This window comes from Syngnathoides biaculeatus, chromosome 9 (assembly GCF_019802595.1).
Source record: "Syngnathoides biaculeatus isolate LvHL_M chromosome 9, ASM1980259v1, whole genome shotgun sequence".
Lineage (NCBI taxonomy): Eukaryota > Metazoa > Chordata > Actinopteri > Syngnathiformes > Syngnathidae > Syngnathoides > Syngnathoides biaculeatus.
Genome location: NC_084648.1, coordinates 23,981,152 through 24,000,057, shown reverse-complemented (window position 1 = coordinate 24,000,057; position 18,906 = coordinate 23,981,152). Strand labels below are relative to the sequence as shown.

At 42.4% G+C, this 18,906-nt stretch overlaps 2 long non-coding RNA genes and 1 pseudogene across 2 annotated transcripts in view; 1 reads left to right on the top strand and 2 right to left on the bottom strand.

Annotated features, from left to right (window-relative positions):
• The window catches only part of LOC133506163 (uncharacterized), a 40,561-nt gene extending 32,741 nt beyond the window's left edge, over positions 1–7,820 (bottom strand). Inside the window, exon 1 of the long non-coding RNA XR_009796415.1 lies at positions 7,386–7,820. This is a non-coding gene — a long non-coding RNA (uncharacterized LOC133506163). The remainder of the gene's footprint in view (positions 1–7,385) is intronic.
• LOC133506164 (uncharacterized) lies at positions 4,514–14,512 on the top strand. The gene is made up of 4 exons (XR_009796416.1): positions 4,514–4,887; positions 11,790–11,945; positions 12,536–12,674; positions 12,798–14,512. It is a non-coding gene; the product is annotated as an uncharacterized LOC133506164 (long non-coding RNA).
• A 3,539-nt stretch (positions 14,513–18,051) lies between these two features.
• Positions 18,052–18,170, bottom strand: LOC133506831 (5S ribosomal RNA; annotated as a pseudogene).
• Between the last annotated feature and the right edge of the window lie 736 nt (positions 18,171–18,906).

Below are 18,906 nucleotides of genomic sequence, written 5' to 3'. Positions count from 1 at the left end.
TAGACATTATAGACAGACAGTCTCATGATGGATATTGTTCTTGAAGAGGAGGTCAACTGGCAGTCTAGGCACCCAACTAAACATCAGATGGAAAGGTGAAAACCGTGTGGTCTCGTGGACAGTGCAGTTGTACACGAATGTCATGGTCTGAACCATTTGTGGCCATTTCTATTTAGAACGAGGAGGCAAAGACCTCAACATGTTGCCCAGCGTCCAATTGAACCTCTCTGTGCTGCCGTTCCCCATTGGATGGTAAGGTGAATTGCGCGACTTCCCAAATCCAGACAGCGGCAAAAGCTCAGCAATTAATTCACTTTCAAAGTTTGCACCCCAGTCAGATTGCAGGCACTGGGGAAAGCCATATGTGCAAAAAAGGTTATCCCACAACTTCTTTGCTACCTTCTTGGCAGTCTGGTCCTGACAGGGAAAAGCATGTGCAAGCCTGGTGAAATCATCAGTGACCACCAGAATATCCACGGATTTGTTATTACTGTCCTCACCTGACCAAAAGTCAATGCACACAAGCTCCAAGGGGGCGGCGGTCTTAATGCTCTCCAGTGGGGTTCTGGCTGAAGGCTCGCAGGTTCCATCCGTGGCAGAACTTCTCATGTTTGCGAACATCCTTCTCCATATGGCACCAGAAAAAACGCTGACGAGCCAGTGAAAGCATGCGAGGCTGACCCTGGTGACCAGCATGGTCATGGACACCAAACAAGGCATCTGCCTACAGGGACTCACGTACAACAAACTGAAACCTCATTGTCCTGCTCAAAAGATCCTTTGTGACCCTATACAGGATGCCATTCAAAACTGTCAGTTTATCCAACTGTTTAAGGATTCTCAGAGTTGGTTGATCCTTATTGTAGCGTTCACCTCTAGAGGGCCTGCGTTTTCTGTAAACATAGTGAATGACTCTAGAAATGATCGAGTCCCATTGCTGGTATGACTGGACCTCGCCAAGGGACAAGTGAGGCAGCACGTATTGACCTGGTAGTTCCAAGGTGGAAATGTAGTCAGCAAGAGAGGCTGCACGATGCCTTGGGACAGGATCCCAATCATTCACAGACGACAGGAGTGAGGAGACCTCATCTTCACATAGAGAACCATCCACAGCAGAGAAATTGCCCAGGGACTGAAGTTGGCAAGTGAGGCAAAAAGTGTTCTGCACAGATTCATTGTCAACATCATATGCCTGGTTGAGTTGCTCAGAATAAGACTCACACAGCAGCCACTCCCTCAATGGATTCATAGAGGGGTTCCTACTCGGAGCATTTGCAAACACATTCAATCTGTGCTTCATATCAAATGAATATGGAGCCAGTTTAGAGACCCAACGTTGCTCGCAAGAATCATGTTTTGGCTTGGTCAGGATATAAGTAAGAGGATTGTTGTCTGACCAAACAGTGAACTTGTGACCTTTAAAGGTCAAGTGTCGTCAAATGGATGATTTTTTGTATATTATTAATGAAAAACCCACAGCCAATATGGTCCCATGTGTATTTTCACCACAAAATTTTGACGTATACAGCTTGTTGTAACTAACGCCATGAAAATCCTCTCATGGATTTCTTTTCCAGAAGAAGCAGGAAGTGACGTAAAGGACAGCGGCGCCCCCTCGTGGACTCATTTGTTTCCATTATTTTTACCTCCAGCAAGGTAGCTAGTTGTTCCTTCGTGTTAGCCAAAATGCCGGCTCATTGCATTGCTGGACATTGCTTGAACACTCGGGAGAATGGAATTACCCTTCATAAGTTTGAAAGAGACCCTGTTCGTTGTGAAAAATGGATTGCATGGGTGCAGAGGACGAGACCTTCGTGGGTTCCAAATAACAGGTAGGTGTGTAAACAGCTACTAAAAAAAATAATAGTTTGGGGTGGACCACGTAATCGGTCTCTCTCATAACGTAACAAATGATCCGCGTATGAAATCTGTCGATGTGCGCGTCGCCCAGCCAACAATGTCTCACTCAGCCTCCTCTCGATAGTGTTCATTGCGCACTGCGGTGACTTTGAACATACCCCTAAAAGCAGCATAGCTCGCTCCACCTCCTCCTTATATGCCACCACGGGTGCCGAAACTCAGCCACACCGGCTGAGGCACTGCGTTAGGCTGTCACAACTTCTGCGAAGGCTGCGCGTCAGGCTTTGCGACGGGGTGGCGCTTAAGAACCCAGCCGAGAATGCGTTACTCAGTCGCGTGCGCGCATAAAGCGCCCTGGCTCAACTGTGAAGACCCCCCTAAAGCAGCACCACTCGCCTCTGTCATAAGTCACACCGGCCGGGTGCAATGAGCCACGATGGCTCATCTCCACCGCGGAAGTGGATCGGACGGGATGCGGTTTGGCCGTGAGCGGATATCATCTGAATATGGCTCGAAACAATAGTGTAATATTGCCCTGAGGGCTTGAAACAATAGTGTAATATTGCCCCGGTAACTTCAGTTGGTTCTGTGGTGTTGTCCTTTTTGAAAAGAGCTTCGGTGTCAGAAGGGGTGTCGGAAAAATCAGAATATCTCTGTTGTTCGGCTTCCATAGCAGCAGGCACTGCACGTTTTCAATGGTGGAAGTGACGATGACATCAAGGACAGAGGACGCGACTAATATGGCGACCACTTGGATGTCGAGGGACACTCAATTGCGCAACTTTGTGCATGGATGACGCGTTCTCCGCTCACTTTTTTTTTTCGTATAGACATTGAAGTGAATACTGTTATATGTATTTTTCATTACAATATCTATTTTAGAATGTTTATAGGGATGACAGTCGCACTTTAAGCAGTGACTAAACATTTCACAAACTGCCCACTTGAGAGCAAGAAACTCAAGTCGGTGTGCAGGATACTTTGGTTGGAAATCAGGGATTTGCTTGCAAATGCGACGGGTCTGGCTCTATCTCCACCATCAGGCACTTGAGACAAGACAGCACCCAGAGCATCAAGGGAAGCATCGATGGAGAGGATGAAAAGCATGTCAGAGTCCAGGTGCGCTAACACCACACTGTTGAGGAGTGTGGATTTAAGATCCTCAAATGCCCTCTCATAGACAGGAGTCCAATCCTGAGGAGTCAGTTTTTGGAAGGTGCCAGCACGCTGCTGCCCAGGGGAACCTCTTGCTCTCCTCTTCTGTCCAGCAGTCAAAGTGTAAAGTGGCTTTGCAATATAGGAACAGTCATGGATAAAGTGCTGGTAAAACAGCACCATCCCAAGAAAAAACATGATCTTTATATATATGAATATGTTGTAGTTAAACGGGTTGTCTCTGTGTAAAGTTAGAAGAGGCATAATTGCTTGTCTGAAACACGTTTGAAAAAGATGACGACTGTTTGTACAGATAATTTTTTTCTAAAGAGAGGCATGTCACAGTTCTTGGGTGGGGAATCATTCTGCACCCTGGTGGTCAAAGTGGACCATGCAGCAACGTCATTCCTTTTCTTCTTTCGTCAAACTCAACGGAGTCTGTTTAGTTTCTTACGTCAACCCATCTGGAAAACCTGGACTTTGCAAGAGCTAAGTCAACGTATTGTTTAAATCTCCAACAGCATTTGTGATAGTAAATTCCAAATTTTGGTGCAGTAAAAAAAAACACACACACACACTCACACAAATAACATAAATTTGTATTTGAATGTGTATGCCTGCGTGTGTATAAATGTGATCAGGAATTCATTAGTTAAAAAGAAGCTCGGTCCTGCAGTCTGTTTTCTGTCAGTCTGTATAACGCTGATTTTTCCCAAGGCCAAGAGGATATCCCTTTATACACCCGCGCGCGCGCACAAGCACACAATTCTGGCGACACAACAACACATGGAAACAGAGAACCAAAAAGTGTTACTGCGCATATGTGCAACATAAATACGAAGTGGAAAAAAATATTTCAGACATTTTTCCACATATTACAGGGTAAAGCAAACATGGTGTTCGGGATATATATACAACAGTTCGTAGTTTGTTTGTTTGTATAGAACATTGCATCACATAATTTGTCCACATTGATAAGAAAGGGAACATAAAGGGAACAGAGGACAAAAATAATCGTCATTTTAATAACAATAACAATAATAATAACATGTAATCCAATGTCCGAGCCTCTTATCCTCACAAGGGTCACGGGAGTGCTGGAGCCTAACACAGCCATGTTTGGGCAAAACCGGTTGCTACTCAATCCCAGGACACTTGAAAAAAACAAGCAAGTATTCGCACTCATAATCACCTCTAGGGGCAATTTAGAGTCTCAAATTAATGCATGTTTTTGAGATGTGAGAGGAAACCCCCCCCCCTCCCCCCCGCAGGAACGAGGAGAACATGCAAACTCCGTACAGGTGGGGCTGGGATTTGTATCTCGGTCCTCAGAACTGTGAGGCAAACATAATAATAATAATAATAATAATAATAATATGGATAATGTCCTACAAAACTATATGTTGAGGCTACTTCAGCTACTTTCACTGATCTAACGCAAAACAGGTAACAGCTAACAGCTAAACCTAACCCTAAACCCTAACCCTATGCATGTATAAAAATAAATAAATATCAATTTCGGAAATAAAAGCACCTTGGCAAATCTACGAACGGGTGCTGTCTATAGCAATGGACATGAAATCGTTCTTCTAGGGTGACTGGATGAAAACATACGTGATTTATTCGTACATGGTAGGAAGACCTTGTTGGGAGGGTGGGTGTAAACGGCACGTCAAGGAAGAGCGCTTGTGGTCTAACAGTCACTGTGGAGTATAATCTCTGTGCACTCAGCCCTTCAATTATTTAAGGGTATAAGGGCAAAGGGGTAAATGTATTCGGTGGCCCTGCTGCATGGGATGGGCTTGAAAGGCTGAGTGTGTTTTCGTGCTTTGGTCATCGGTCCAAGCACCACCACCTGGGAGTGGAAGGAAGGTAGGTCTGAGAGCCAAATAGCAAGAGATAATACACTGCAGTGTTTTCATTAAATTAATTTTATTAAAACAATAACAAGGGTGTAACAAAATGTTTACATATGCTCGCATCCCGGTCGCTGATCGCCGAGTGGTACACACGGCGGCTGACTTTGGTGTGGGCAGCGCCTTGTTTGCTGGGATGGGGTTCGACACGCCCGCGACTCCTGTGAGGATACGCGGCTCAGACAATGGCCATTTTCCCACCCTAAATACTTACATGTATAAGTTACAAACGTTTTCCTCTTCCCGGCTCACTATTCTCGAATAGGTGCACATTTCTCACCGTCTTTAATATGTTGTTATAACGAATGAGAGGCGAGCGAGCGTGTGCGTGATGAATACCGACTAAAAGTAGTTTTATAACAATGATAACTCCACTTAGCGACTTTATCAGCCTCGTCAACTCACTCCACTCCGGAAAGTGCGCCGCCTCCCACATTAAATCGTTATTAGCCATAATATTCTGGACACTATAATAGCTCTTTCTTTAAAGATAACGTTAATACACGGCCCTGCTATCGCAAGAAAACAACAGCAAACAAACATTCCACAAGAATAGACATAATAATCATAGAGTTCGCGCTGTTAATTATTGAATTATTAATTATATGTATTATTTATTCATTATTATTATCATTTTGCACCAATTTTCTTTTTCAGTGTACGGAGGGTTGTTCGTAGCGCTCGTTTTAAATCAATAATAGGATATTTTTCATACAAACATAAATGCATAAATAGGTGACATACTGCACAGAAATCAATTTAATAAATCGAATATACATTTTATTCATCATTGTAAATCGGACGTGACGGATGGAGAAGTTCCGAATATATGACTGAACACGTTTTAAATAATATGCAGTAGACTGGGCACTGTACTTGTAATTTCTATGGCACTGCATTTTGCATATCTTAAAGCTATTCTAAATAAATAATGAGCAGCACGGTAGAGCAACTGGTTTGAGCGTTGCCCTCACAGTTCTGAAGACCGGGGTTCAAATCGTTCCGCCACCTGTGTGTAGTTTGCATGTTCTCCCCGTGCCTGCGTAGGTTTTCTCTGGGCTTTCCGGTTTCTTCCCACATCCCAATGCATTAATTGGAGTACCTAAATTGTCCCTAGGTGTGATTGAGAGTGGGACTGTTATCTGTCTCCATGTGCTCTGCGATTGGCTGCCAACCAGTTCAGGGTGTCCCCAATCTCTTGCTCAAAGTTAACTGGGATAGGGTCCAGCGACCGTTGTGAGGATAAGCGGTTCAGTAAAATGGATGGTAGATAGATAGATAGATAGATAGATAGATAGATAGATAGATAGATAGATAGATAGATAGATAGATAGATAGATAGATAATAGATAGATAGATAGATAGTAGATAGATAGATAGATAGATAGATAATAGATAGATAGATAGATAGATAGATAGATAGATAGATAGATAGAGATAGATAGATAGATAGATAGAGCCTCCCCAAAATGGTTAAAATTCACAGATGGCACTTTACTGTACAGACATTTAATGGCAACTAATCTTAACCATGTTGTGCATGTGTTTGTAATTATTTTTATTATTAATTTCATTCTTATTGAAAATGTGTATATTTTAATATTATTACCATATAGAATAAGGGACTCAGAAAGTGTACGACTGGATAGTGAGGGGAAAGTCCTCTACACTCATTGTACATGAATCAATGTGTCAATATTTTAAAATGATGTATATTAGTTTATTATTTTCAACGAGAAGAGGGGAAAGGTGCATCACATTGACCAGATTTTACTCATGTACAACTAATCCAATGTGCATGATCAAATTAAATACTTTTTTATTGTTTCATTGATGTTACAAAATTATTATTATTATTATTATTGTATACATTTGTACAACATTAAATTGTTATGTAGCGTGATCATTAGATACAAAAATACTTTTCAATTGGTAATAATACATTCTAATTATTATTTTATAATTGGTAATTTTTTACTATTGGTATGGTGGTTTGGCATTTTTCAACTTTATTTATTTATTTTTCATAACTAATAATACTTTGCAAAACAGTGCATACTTCACTTTATTTACTTCTAAAACTAATCAGTCATTTTGTATGTTAAATATTACTGTTGAATAAGAAAAGAAGAAAGTGAGACTTTTCTTCTGTAAATTCTTAAAGGTTTTGAGGCTTGTGATTAATCTTTCACTCTTTAATACGTTCAACAGACCAAATAATAGTTCATGCATCTTGGTTTGGTATTACAAAGTGACAGTGGAGTATTTATGTCTTCATGTAATACATTGATGATGTTAATGGGACGATGATTGGAGAAGGTTAAGTGGCTGACCTTGTGTGTTGACTTTTTAATCGTTTGCAACTGCTTTTATAGCTGCTGATAATCATTCGCCCACAAAACCCATTAAAAAGATCCGAATTATTGTAACATTTGAAAGACGTGGAACTCCAACCTGCCCAAAGACTGACTCCGGCGACGTCCGCCTTGCGTTTTGTATAAAGCAGTGCTTCTCAATTACTTTCGGTGACACTCCCAGGAACCGATGCTCTCTGCACTTTAAACAGAACCCTGAGACTTTCACAGAGCAGGTGCATTTATACGGAGACTTGATTACACACAGGTGGATTCTATTTACCATCATCAGTCAACATTGGATCATTCAGAGATCCTCACTGACCCTCTGGAGTGATTTTGCTGAAAGTAAAGGGGTCGAATAATATTGCATGCCCCACTTTTCAGTTTTTATTTCTTAAAAAAGTATCAAATATCCAATAGATTTCATTCCACTTCATGATTGTGTCCCACTTGTTGTTGATTCTTGACAAAAAAATTTGTTTTATATCTTTATTTTTGAAGCCTGAAATGTGGCAAAACGTTGAAAAGTTCAAGAGGGCCGAAACTTTCACAAAACACTGTATTTGTATTTTTGGGACAGTGGTAAAACAAATGTTTCCTCGTAACCCACAAAAAAGAAAATTGGGGAAAAAAAGTAAAATTCATTAACTCATTTATTTATTAATTCATCTTCCATCCATTTACTCTCACAAAGGTTGCGGGTAACCCTTGAGGTGGGGTAAAGACTGATCTGGTCGCCAGCCAATCAGAAAGTAAAATACACTAAAACACATATTACAAGAAATAAAATCTATGTAGGGTGAAGTACTACTGTGCATTTTCATACTTTTGTGGATTGTCCCTCTGTGGCTCCAGTCTGGAGAATTCTCCATGTCTTCCATGAAACGATTTTCCATCAATGCATTTTCTGGGCCGCTTATGCTCACAAGGTTCACAGGAGTGCCGGAACCTATCACAGTTATCTTCGGGCAAGAGGCGAGGCACTCCCTAAACTGGTGTCCAGCCTCAGACTTCAATGAGTCACATTTGTAAAGCCCTTACACCAAATTGACTGGGTACGCACAGTGGGGTGTGAGATCTCATTAAGAGAGAAGTGCCATACCTTGAAAATGCGTAAACTAGGTAACTTACAGACCATAGACTTAGACTTCATAGAGAATGTCCTTATTGCTTCTCCATTGGCATCTGCTGGCAGCCCGGTGGTTGACTCTGCACACTGATAGCGTTATAAATTAAGCAGTTTTATTTTATAAAGGTCATCACATCACTTTTTATATTGTATTATTTGTATATATTTGTATTATTTGTTTATTTGTATCATATATATTATGGTCATGTGAGCCGCCAATCTGAGATTCCTGACCTGCTCAGGGGACTTTGCCGTGTCACCATCGTTAGCATAGCATATTTGTTGTTTTTGGACCCCTCATGTTCAGCCTGTATATGCTACCCTTAGGTCAAATTTTTCATAATGTTAATTTGGTCTATCTGAGCTTTACGGATGACAGTTATATTTAGCAGTGTCTCCAGATAACTACAGTTCAATTGAGGTTTTGTGCCACTGTCTAAAGCAGATAAATAAATGGATGACCCAAAATTTCCTTCAACTAAACCACAATTAAACTGAGATAAATGTTTTCGGCAATAAAGAAAAGAGAATAGCTGTCTGTAAACACCTGGACTGACTATCTTTAAAAACCAAATACCAAGTCCAAGGTTTCTTGGTGTTCTGGTAGATTCCGAGCTGACTTTCAACAGTCACCAATTCAATCACAAAAATTGCCTTCTACCATCTGAAAAACATATCCAGAGTGAAGGCTTGTATGTGTCAAGCAGACTAAGAAAAGCGCATCCATGTTTTTATCTCAAGTTGACTTGATTACTGTAATGGTCTTCTGACTGGGCTCCCCAAAAAGAGCACTAAACAGCTGCAGCTCAATCAGAATGATGTATCTCACGTTCTAACCAGAAGAAAGAGGTCAGAGCATGTAACTCCAATTCTAAAGTCCTTGCACTGGCTTCCAGTCAGCTTTAGAATAGATTTTAAAGTTCTGCGACTCGTCTATAAATCAATAAATGTTTCAGTCCTGAACACATGAAAGAAATGCTTATGGAATACAAACCCAGTAGAGCTCTGAGATCCTTTGACTCAGGTCAAATAGTAGAGCACAGAGTCCAAGGCAAACATGGTGAAACAGCATTTATCCATTATGCTGCACACAAATGAAATAAGGTGCCAACAGAGGTGACGTCAGCCCCAACTGTGACTTTTTTTTAAAATCCAGGTTGAAAGCTTTTTTTTTCTTATGCTTTTTAGAGTATTTCCACTTTTAATGACATTTCTTGCATTGTTCACTGTTTGTAATCGTACTTTTTTTCATTCTTCTGTCATTTTTATTGTTTTTTCCCCCTGTTTTAAATGTTTGATTTCTTTACATTCAAATCCTTTCAACCATCTAAAGCACATTGAGTTACTGTAGTTTCGCAACTGTCATGCTCCTCGATTCCAGCCAGGGCTGGGCGTGGCCAGCTAATCAGAAGGTGCACACCTGCGCCTCATGACCACTGATTAGACCCAGTACATATAGGACCCGGGGGACGACAGATACTCCGCTAGATCGTTGCTCTTCATGCCTCGTTCCCGCACTCCTGCTTTCCCGACTTCTGATCTCCGTGCACCGACCCACGCCTGTCCACTGACCACCCTCGTAAGCCCATTCGTACTGGTACTACGGATTGTTTGGACTGTCTACCTGATCTCAGACCTCGGACCGAATAAAGGTTTCCACTGTACTGTCTGCTGTCTCTGGAGTCGTGCATTTGGGTCCACCCTTGAGCCCCGCATCGTGACAGCAACCATAAAGGGCATACCATTTAAAGGTGTAGTCTCATTTGCAGGTGCAATTTCAGTATTTAACACATATATAAGGGACACCGTTTCAATGCCCTGAGGTCATCTCACAAGACAGTGAGGCACAATTGTACTTTTAGCTTTGTAAGCACAAAAACAAGTTTACACTCTTTTTCCCCACTACGAGCAAGCCACAAGTCAACACCCCATCCTCACCACGGTGTCACACCAAACCAAATTCATTACAAAACAGCAAACAGAACAGCACAACCAAAATGACGAGTGAACAAATAATTGTCACAAAACATGCACTTCAAATGCTATTTACACACGTTTAGCACCGTAAAGCATATAGCTATATTGTGACACTAGCTTAAAACATACCATATCATGAATGCACGCTATTTAAAAATTCGCCCGGAGCAAAACTGAGGTGGGATGTACTTTATTCAAGTATTTAACAACGTAAACAGTGACTATTTTATTGAAATACTGAACAATGTAGCGTTGCAATACAGCTATATAGCGACACTAGCTTAAAGTGTATGGAACGTCAATTTTCGAATTAACATAAAAAATAAATGTTCAACTGTACCATAAAATACACATCTTGTTTGATGTTTTTACTGAAAAATATAAGTATTTATGAATAAGAATACTTGAACTTTGACCGAGTTTCCTGGCCTACCGTGGTGTTTTACCTCTGGTGTCATCCCTAGGCGACATGTGTTTGTGGATTCAATCATGCTCGCAGCATTGCTTGTTGACGCCGAAGAAAAACCCATTTGTTTCAAGAGTTCCTCCATGATTGTAAGCTAAAATCTATCCGTAACAATGTTGAAGAAGTGTGTGATTCAGTTTTGTAGTAATTCAAATTATTACAGTCAGTTTATATTATTTTCCCAAAGATCCAAGCCTCAGAAGGCAATGGGTCGGGTTTGTACAAATGAAGAGGGCAAATTTTTCCAAACCCAGTCAGCATTCTGTCATATGCAGTGAACATTTCACCCTGGACTCTTTTACTGGTGGCCTCCTGTCTGAGATGGGTTTTACATGTAAAAAAAAAAAAAAAAAAAAAATGTTAAAACCTGGATCAGTGCCCACCATACATTCAGTTCCAACACCTGAACAGATCTGTGTTGCTAAAGGGACCAAACGTGAACTTGGATGAGCCACTGAACCTGGACAAGGTGCAACAAGCGCAAAGGGTTTATGTGTGCAGGGTTTATTAAATACTATGTTGTACTAGTCACTCCCAGAATAGTTTCAAATCACTAAATATAGAAAATATTGTAAATAGATTGGGAAAGTTGGTTGTCAAGTAAGCAAAAACTAAAACATTTACCGGCATCATGTAATCATGTAGATTTATGTGGGAGAAAACAGTAATACTTTGAATTAGATAAAACTCTTTCCTTTGTAACCACATTGTCATATGGAGATTTTATCAACGTATGCTGCTTTAAAACCTCATCCAAAGTACAAAGCGAGGGCTGATTGAAATGAATTGTGCTCTCCAGGTGACCTGTTTTCACCTTATCAGAAATCATTTGTGCATCATGAAATTGTTTGAAATAAACCTGTGCTTTATTTAACTATTTTTTTCTTATTTCATAAACTTTGAACCTTACTTTTCTATATTAATTACAGATGCTGCAGGAAGCATCTTCTCCACAAGAGGTTGACATTGAACCAGCAGATGCTGAATCTCCATCTTTGGAACATTCCAAAAGTTGCGAGACTGACGAAGTGCCTGTTCATTAGAAAGGAACAGAGAAAATGTTATGAGAAACATTTATACAAAATGTAAGCATACAATTAAAGAAAAATGTTATGATTTTAGTTCTGTGGTGTATCTTTACGTCATATCTAAACATATACATCAACATTTACACAAAGACTTAAACAACACGAAAATATTCAGGATGTAGACCATTTAAATCCTGTGTGATTTTGGCCATCTGGATTAGGAAAGGTGTCATGAATCTTTGACACACAGGAGGATGGAAGTGGCACGCAGTTATTTCTGCCTACAATTCCCCAACACCATCTCAGAAGTTGTCTATTGACAGTATGTCTCAACCTGAAAATATGGATGTTACAATAAGGAGACGACAAGCAAAACAGTTTGAAACAAGTTGTACATGTTTGTTCATGTGCGTGTGCATGTGTGGAAGATTGCTGGATACATGTGTGGTCATCATTTCTTTAACAGGCAGCAGTTCTAACAGTTCTGATGATTAGATGTTTTTGTTCCTGCTATCACCTGCTAGGAGGCTGCCACGTTATCTAGGGCAGAGCAAAGCATTTCTTTATTGGAAGCAAATGTATGATGATTATGATGAAGATTATTCCTACACCATTCATCCATTTTCTAAGCTGTTTCTCTTCACAAGGGTCGCAGGAGTGCCGGAGCCTATCCCAAGTGTCAATGGGCATGAGGCAGGGGAAATGCTGGACTGGTTGCCAGCCAATCGCAGGGCACACAATTGTAATGAGAATAATTATATATTTTGAATAACCTGAATATGAATGGTGAGTATGTTGACTCTTATGGCAACAAAAACTTTCTTCTGTTTCCATGGTTATGGTAGTACATGTACACCTCTGGATATCAGAAAAAAAAATTAATCATTTCATATTCACAAACTTCTACAGGTCAAAGACCAACATCAGTCCAGTATACAGAACCATCAGCTTTCCATACAAAATTTAGTGATTTTGACCTGCTGCCAAGCCAAGTCCACGTCGCGGTAGCCACACACTCACTGCCGCCCAAGCTCATGTCGCAGTGGTGACAGATCACCTGGTGAACAACGCTCACGCCACAGTTCCAACGGAGCCGCTACCAAGTCAAGCCCACCTCCATGGTTTGTTTTCCAAAAAGACAAAACTCAGAAGCGATCTGTAGAGGGCTCAAGTGCTGAGGATGGAGAGGATTCTGATAAAGACGAGACAAACTACTTTTCTCCAGTGAAAAGGGAGAAGACTTTATCATTCTCGTCGCTCCATCTTGCTTCCAAGAAGAATGTATTCATGCCCCCCAGTTTCTGCCAGTCTCCCACCCGGAAATCAGACTCTGAGCCAGATGAAAAGCAAGTTGGGTTCCGACTAAAGCCGCCGACTCTCATTCATGGGAAAGCGCCCAGTGTGCCAAGTCAGAAACTGGAAGAGCAACAACGCAGCATTTTGCAGCCTGCGGTTGTTTACGCGCCACCCTCCAAATCCCACGCTCCTGTTCAGGCACAGGCGGCGACGACTCCTTGGCCGCCTTCCACTCCTGTCCCGGTAGCGGCGACGACTCCTCGGCCACCCCCCGCACCTGCTTTGAAGGCGACTCGTCCTCGGCCACCTCACGCTCCTGTCTCGACGGCGACCGGCACGAGGCCGCCTCACACTCCTGTGTCGGCAGCAACAGGTAAGTGTCATGTTCCTCTCACAACGGCGCCCGCCCCGCCGCCTCCTCACGCCCTGTCTCGACCATGACCACCTCCCACTCCTGTTTCGATGGCGACCGGTCCGCGGCCGCCTGATGACCACATTTCAACGGCGACCGATTCCCAGCCATTGGACGCCCACGCCATGGCGGTCGCCCCCCGACCAAGCCTCGATGGCGACCAATCCCCGGCTGCCTCACAACTTAAACTCAGCGGCGACCAATCCACAGCTCCCTCACGGCCTAGCCTCGGTGGCGACCAATCTCCAGCCACCTCACGACCACGTCCTGGGAGGTCTTCATTCGGAGCCTTTGGGTCTGCGTCCACTGGATCGCCCTGTGGGGACCCTGGTGCTTAGCGTTCTGGCCAACCTCCTGACCTGCTCGGCTGGACACCTTGCTTTGGGTGGTCTGGACAGCCACAAGACAGACTGGGGTTGGGGGGTTTGTGGGGTCCCCTGGGTTCCCTTTCACCCTCCCCTGGTCATGTTTTTAGCTGATTTTTTAGTTTTGTCGCATCAGGGATCCGCACCTTAAGGAGAGGGGGGCGGGGTTCTGTCATGAGCAAGGCTTGGCCGCTGCCAAGAGGGGCGTGACCAGGCCACTGCTCTGGGCGGTGACACCTGTCACCAGTCACAGCTGTTTCACATTCGGACTGTAATTAGACAGGCATTTAAGTTGGAGTTTTTGTCACTGGCATTCGCCAGTTCTTTGCGTTGCGTTAGTGAGTTACATTCACTGCCTGTGTCACTCTCCGCTTCTATGCGTAAGTTAGAGTAACTGTAGTCACAGTGATTCTGTGCCCTTTTATTTTATCCTGTCCTGTTGAGTTTGACAGTTTGCCCCATAATCATCGGACTTTGGTGCATGTCTTTTGGATCCCGCCTAGCCTAGCGTTTCTATGCCTCTGCCTTGTCGGACTGCTACACCGTGTATGACCCAGTTTCCGTAATAAACCATATTAATAATTATGCCTCTGCCTCGAAGTCCTGCATTTGGGTCCACCCCTGTACCGGAGGTTCGTGACAAATGCATTGCACACAAGCACTGCACAACATGCTAAGAAAAAAAAGATGATAAAAAATGATGATAACAACAAAAGCAATAAGAACTGATGGGAACCAATGAACAACAATAAAGTGCAAGTGTCGTCAAACGGATGATTTTTGGAATATTATTAATGAAAAACCCACAGCCAATATAGTCCCATGTGTTTTTTCACCACAAAACATGATTTTGACGTATACAGCTTTTTGTAACTCCCGTCATGAAAATCCTCTCGAGGGATTTGTTTTTGAGAAGAAGCAGGAGGTGACGTACAGGACAGAGGCGCCCCCTAGTGGACTCGTTTGTTTCTCTTAGTTTTACCTCCGGGAGTGTAGATCGTTGTTCCTTCGTGTTAGCCAAAATGCCGGCTCATTGCATTACTGGACATTGCTTGAACACCCTGGAGAATGGAATTACCCTTCATAAGCTTGAAAGAGACCCTGTTCGTTGTGAAAAATGGATTGCACGGGTGCAGAGGACAAGAGCTTCGTGGGTTCCAAATAACAGGTAGGTGTGTATACAGCTCCAAAAAAAAAAAAAAAAGTTTGGGGCGGACCACGTAATCGGTCTCTCTCATAACGTAACAAAAGATCCGCATATGAAATGTGTCGATGTGCACGTCGCCCAGCCAACAATGTCTCGATAGTGTTCATCGAGTACTGTGGCGACTTTGAACATACCCCTAAAAGCAACATAGCTAGGATCCACCTCCTCCTTATATGCCACCAAGGGCGCCAAAACTCAGCCACACCGGTTTGGTGATCACAGCTTCTGCGAAGGCTGCGCATTGGGCTTTGCGATGGTGGCGGCTCTGAAGAACCCAGCCGAGAATGCGTTACTCAGTCGCGTGCGCGCATAAAACGCCTCGGCTCGACTGTGACTAAAGCAGCACCGCTCGGCTCTGTCATAAGCCACACCGGCCGGCTGCGATGAGCCGCGATGGCTCATCTCCGCCGCGGGAGTGGATCGGATATCATTTGAATATGGCTCGAAACAATAGTGTAATATTGCCCTGAGGGCTCGAAACAATAGCATAATATTGCCTGGGTAACTTCACTCGGTTGTGTGGAGTTGTCCTTTTCGAAAAGAACTTCAGTGTCAGAAGGGGTGTCGGAAAAATGCGAATATCTCTGTTGTTTGGCTTCCGTAGTAGCAGGCACTGCGCGTTTTAAACGGCGGAAGTGATGATGACGTCAAGAACAGATGACGCAACTAATATGGCGACCACTTGAATGTCGAGGGACACTCAGTTGCGCAACTTTGTGCATGGATGACGTGCTCTCCGGTCACTGTTTTTTTTAATATAGACATTGAAGTGAATACTGTTATATGTATTTTTCATTGCAATATCTATTTTAGAATGTTTATCGGGATGACACTTGGGCTTTAAATACACTGAGGGATGACCCGGGCTTGAAGATAAACTTGATTTCACATACATTTCAAAATACTATATATATATATATTAAATTTTAAAGGAATAATGACTTTCAGAATTATCTCTATATTTTGTTTAATGTTTTTCCATATTTTTAAATGATTTGACAGTCCCAGAACAAATGAAAATGTGTCGCCTTATTCTCTCCACAAGCTCTTCAGCAGGAGGTACTTGCTCCTGGCGAGATCCTCTGAGCTGGAACTCTATCTAACTACATTTTTCCAACCAAATTCTCTCCAGGATAGAGCATATACAGTACTTTTCCACTGGTTAGAGATGATCTTTTCCCAAGTTTCCGCTTGTAGTTTAATGTTACTTTCCTTTTCCCATTTCTCTTTTATATATATGGAATCATCACCCTCTAACTCCTGTAATATTCTGTAAATCTTAGATATGTTTCCACCCCCTTGGACTGACTTATAAGCAAGAAGGAATGTCTTAACCATACACAGATTAGTTTGTGATTTCTCCGTTTTCATTATTTTCTCGAGGTAGAGGCCCCGTAGCTCAGTGGTTAGAGCACTGGTTTGGTAAAACCAGGGGTTGTGGGTTTGTATCCCACTGGGCCTCCACTCCCTGAGAAGGGTTGTGTCAGGAAGGCATCCGGCGTAAAAATTGTGCCAAACATATATGTTCGTTCATCTGAGATGAAACGCTGTGGTAACCCCGAAAGAGACAAGCCGAAAGTAACCTCCTCCTTATTTTCTCGAGGTAATGTCTCAGTGGCAAAAATCTATAAAAGGCTTGGTTGGTTAATCGAAACTGATTCTTTAGCTCCTGAAATTGTCGAAGTGGACCCCCTTCATAAAGGTCACTGTGTATGATGAGCCCGCTTTTTGCTCATTGTTTGAATCTGATGTCGAACCCGTTGGGTTGAAAATCTGAATCATATCCAATCCGTTGCATAATCCAGTATGATTCCTTATGCTTGTTTTTCCTAATTATTCTATGCCAGATCTTGATGGACCCTTTTATTAATGGGTTGGAATCTTTTAAAAACTTGACCAAGCCTATGTCCCCTATGATTGCTTGTAATGGAATATCACTTGATCATACATTCTATATCTTTCCATGTTGCTTTATAGGAAGGGTACAAATGTCAAATAAAGTTTTTATCTGCACCGCTTGTTAGTCATTTTTAATATTTGGGAGAGCAAAGCCTCCTTTGTCTTTTATAACGAATTCTTGGTATCTTGCTCTGCCAAATAAATCTCATTTATTTGTCTAATTCTCGAATTGTCCCTTTTGGGAGCTATGCTGGGATAAACAAGTAAAGTAATCTGGGTAGGACGTTCATTTTTATTGTTTCCCCCCTCTGTCCTAATCCTAAAAAAGGAAGCAGGTTCCACGTAGTTAAATTGGATTTAATTTTAGAGATTAAGGAGTCGTAATACTCTGATATAATTGTCTCCAGATTTATAGGAATATTCACAGTTAAATTTTTAATTGTTTTTGAATTCCAATTTACGATGAGTTCTTCCTTGATGGGCTGGCTAGGGGAATAGTAAAATGACAAAATTTGAGTTTTGTGTGTGTTCAATTTATATCCTGATACTAGGCCATCTTGTTATAGAGTTGTAAGTAATTCTGGGAGGGATTTGGATGGGTCTCCTAAATGTATCAGAATATCATCTGCAAACAGAGCAATTTTATGTTCTTCAACAGTCACCATGATGCCCTAAATCTTCTCATTCTGTTTGATCCACTGACTCAGTGGCTCGATAAAAAGGGGAAATAACAGCAGTGAGAGAGGGCAGCTATTTGATATTCCTTTGTTGAGTTATATTTTAGTAATTGGTTTGGGATATAAGGCTCGTATGGTCTTAGTAAAATCACTATGGAATTGGAATCTCTCTTCTTCTTTTCCTTTAAGCTTGTCCAGTTAGGGGTCGCTACAGCGTGTCATCTTAGATTAATGCATATTTGTTTGGCACATTTTTACGTCAGATGTTCTTCCTGACGCAACCCCTCTGCATTTCGCTGGGGAAAGAAGCTTACCGCACCTGGTATTCCCAGGCGATCTCCCATCCAAGTACTAACCAGGGCCAAACCTGCTTAGCTTGCCAGATCTGATGAGAGCGGGCGTTCTCAGGGTAGCATGGCCGTAAGCCTAATTGGAATCTCTGTTGTATCTTATATAAGAAAAGCCAATTGACGGAATCAAACGCTTTCCCTGCGTCAACCCTAACCCTAATAGGACAGAATTTTGTTTATATGCTTAATTACATGTCCTGACATTGTCTTGTGTTTGCCTTTGTTTGATAAAACAAACGCAAATGCGCCAGCGGTGTTTCAGAAATTTATTAATGATGTGCTGCAGGAGAGACTGATCAAGAACGTGTTCGTCTACCTTGATGACATTCTGATCTTTTCCCCAGACGAACCTTCCCACATCAAACACGTCAGAGAGGTGCTGCAGCAATTGCTACGACCTAATCTTTATGTCAAGATGGAAAAGTGCGAGTTCCACCGATATTCCGTCACATTCCTGGGATTCATCTTGGCTGAGGGACAGATTCACAGGGATCTGAGTAGGGACGACTCGTTTCTCCAATAGCCCACTCCCACCAATCGCAGGGAGGTGCAGAGGTGTTCATCGGATTCGCCAACGTCTACCGCAAGTTCATCAGGAACTTCAGTTCCATTGCTACCCCCTTGCATCCCCTCACTTCACCCCGCAACTCATTCAAGTGGGATGGGACCTGCCAGGAGGCCTTCGATAGACTTAGGTTGAGTTTTACCACAGCTCCTATCCTCATCATGCCAGATACAGAGAGGCAGTTTGTGGTGGAGGTGGATGCATCTGACTCGCAGAGGTGTGCAAAAGATGGAAGAATTTACCCATG